The following is a 3,129-nucleotide window of genomic DNA, read 5'->3' as shown; positions in this document are numbered from 1 at the left end:
CCCTGAACCTAGAGCTAGGCTGCTGTGGCCAGCAAATCCCAGTGGTCCTCCTGACTCGGGCCCCACACAGTGCTGGGGTAACAAATATGTCCATCACCACGCCCAGCTTTTCACAGTGAGTGCTGGACGCAGATCCTCATTCTTGTTCAACACCTGCTCTCACTCAGTGAGCCATTTCCCCAGCCCCTAGACTCTGTTACAAGGACACTTTTCATATCTGACTGGCATTCAACTATATGTCCTTATTTATCTTAGTCACCTCTTTAAAGGCTATATGCCCCAATAGTGTCAGATCCTGAGTGCCACAAGATGAATTTGGGGCCTTTAAGGCAAGGTCTTTTCTCATGTGATGCTGAGGCAAGAACTGTTCAGGCAGTACAAGCCTGAGCCACAACACCTCCAAAGTAGGAATATCTATGTGCTATAGGACTAGTAGGAAGACCAACATGGATGGGGAATAACTCATGGGAAAGTTAGGGGGAAGAGATCACATAGGGCCTTTGTGGAGAAGGGTGATTCGGGTAAGAAAAATTGAAAGCATTTAAAGGATTTGAGGAGTAGCATGGTCTGGTTGGTTGTCATCTTTTAAAACATGGGCTAGCCAAGCAGTGGTGGCACACAGCTTTAATCCCAGCACTCTGGAGGCAGAGGCAGGCGGATCTCTGTGAATTCAAGGCCAGCCTGGTCTACAAGAGCTAGTTCCAGGACAGCCAGGGCTGTTACACAGAGAAACCCTGTCTCTAAAAACCAAAAAATAAAATAAAATAAAATATGGGCTAACCATTCCCATCACAGCCATGATCAGAAAAGTCCTCCAAAGCCCCGTGTAGCAGTGGTGTCTGCACACGTGTGGCGGACATCAGTGATGATAACACACAGAGCCATGAGCACATAGCCACTGGCAGAAATAAAGAAAAGCATTCCCAAAGATCCAAGAAAAAGAAATCTTCATGATAGGCGAACAGTCTGACTTTCCGGATACTGAGATCCAGGCAGGAAAAGCTCCAGCTTGTTAATAAAAGCGGTTTGGAAAATGTGAGAGATAGGCAAGCGGGCAGAGGAGTGCAGATACCCTGGGCGCGGGCAGAGGGGGAGTACAGATACCCTGGGTGCGGGCAGTGGGGAGCACAGATACCCCCCTGGGCGCGGGCAGAGGAGGAGCGCAGATACCCTAGGTGCGAGCAGCGGGGGAGCGCAGACATCCTGGGCACAAGCAGAGGGGGAGCGCAGATACTCTGAGCACCAGCCCATGAGCCATTCTTCTTCATTACTGTCCTTAGCACCTTTTGTGCAGTTCAGAGGCACCTAGCAGACTGTGAACTGATGGATGAGAGCAATTTCCAAAGAGTCTCTCCTGAGAAGTCAGGGCGCCAAAGAGGACAATTTCTGCTGTTTGTGGATTCCCTGACAGCTGGCTGCATGCAAATGAGCCTGCTCTGGTCAGCATCACACATTGCACAGGCAGGGGGAAGAAGGGACAATAAATCACTCAGTGTTTTGTTTTGTTTGTTTGTGCACTGTGTGTCAGATATTAGGCACCACCAGTTGTAAACTATCTCCACTAAACCATCCTAAAAAATTGAATCTGGTTATTGCTACTAGTTAGGCTCCATAAAGTTAGCACCAACGCCGACTTAGAAAAACGAAACCGTTGTTCCTAGGAAACACACACATCCTGAGGCAGGGTCCTGCGAGACTTTATCAACCAGATAAACAAATGTAGTGTTAAAGCATATAATATTAATGGATATTAAAATATCCTTGGCTCATTAACATCAAACTCACAGACAGCAATACCTATACAGGCAGAAACTATGCCTTGAAGTTAAAAAGCATCTCCATAACGAGCAAGCCAGAGCGACTGGATCCCAGAGCTGGGTGATTTCAGAGCTGATGTACATCCATCTAGGCTCATCCCACTGCTTTTAATGGCTGCGGCTGATTCTGAAGCCAGGAGTTCCTAGTGCAGCTGAATTTGCCAGCAGCTTCTTCTCATATCCATTTCCTTCATTTTCCCTACAGATCTTTGATCCCCCCGCCCCCCGTCTTTTCATCTCTAATCCTCATAGTCAACAGTCATTAGTGTGCTCAACTGCATCAGAAGCCCTTCTTGAGAACCTTCATGACGTCCAGTATCTCATGATGTCGGTTTTTACTGCGATTTCCAAAAGAGGCCAGGCCTATAAGACACCTTGAGCTGGAAGTTCTGGATTGTAGCTGCCAGGGGCGGGAGGCGGGGAGGTATCCAAGGGCTGTGAAGGGTGAAATGAGTTAGCCAAGCCACGCAGCAAATCAAGCAGCGGAACTGGGATTACAACTCAGGTCTCCTGTGTCTTAGGTTTGTTTACAAGCACCCACAGAGTAGATAATCTGGTGGCCAGTTGTGACAAATTCAGTTCTAGAGTGGATTATGGGGGATCGCTGGCCTGCCTGGGTGAGTAGAGAACTGGAACAAATACTTGTGTGTGTGGGGGGGGGTCAAGTAGAGCTAGATGCTACAATAAGTAAAGCAAGGTGTACAAGAAATGCCCGGATATGAGGCTGAGAAGACATGAAGAAATTGTTACAGTTGGATACATTTTTATGAAATGTTTCTCTGTTTGGTTGGTTCATTTCTAATACAAGTTATCTTGTTTTCCTAGTAGTTGACTTTCCTTGACAGGTGAATAGCATAGATACTTAAAATAACAACTTGAACTGTAAAGAGCAAAAGAAATCCCATATACAGAGGGCTAAACTCAGTTGTTGTTTTTTTAACCTAAGGCATCATTCTAATCCCCGAAATATGCATCTCCTTCCTCAGCTTACCCCTGGAAGCCTACAGAGACTAAGCATGCCAGCACACATCCCGGAAGGAGCCAGAGCAGTATTAGGCAAGGTCACATGGTTTGGGAAAGAAAGAAACCATATATGGGGGCTGGAAAGATGACTCCGTGGTTCAGAGCTACTCTTGAAGATGACCCAGGTTGTATTCCCGGCATGGGGGCTTCCAAACAGGGCATCTAATGCCTTCTTCTGCCCCCTTCATGCATACTAAGACTACATTGGTTCACTCATATCCATAAAATAAAACAAAAAAATCTCTAGAAAATTAGTTGCTACATGCATTGAACACTAGGTCTCTGTGAG

This window comes from Microtus pennsylvanicus, chromosome 9 (genome assembly GCF_037038515.1).
Source record: "Microtus pennsylvanicus isolate mMicPen1 chromosome 9, mMicPen1.hap1, whole genome shotgun sequence".
NCBI classification, from domain to species: Eukaryota; Metazoa; Chordata; class Mammalia; order Rodentia; family Cricetidae; genus Microtus; species Microtus pennsylvanicus.
This window is presented reverse-complemented; position numbering follows the sequence as displayed.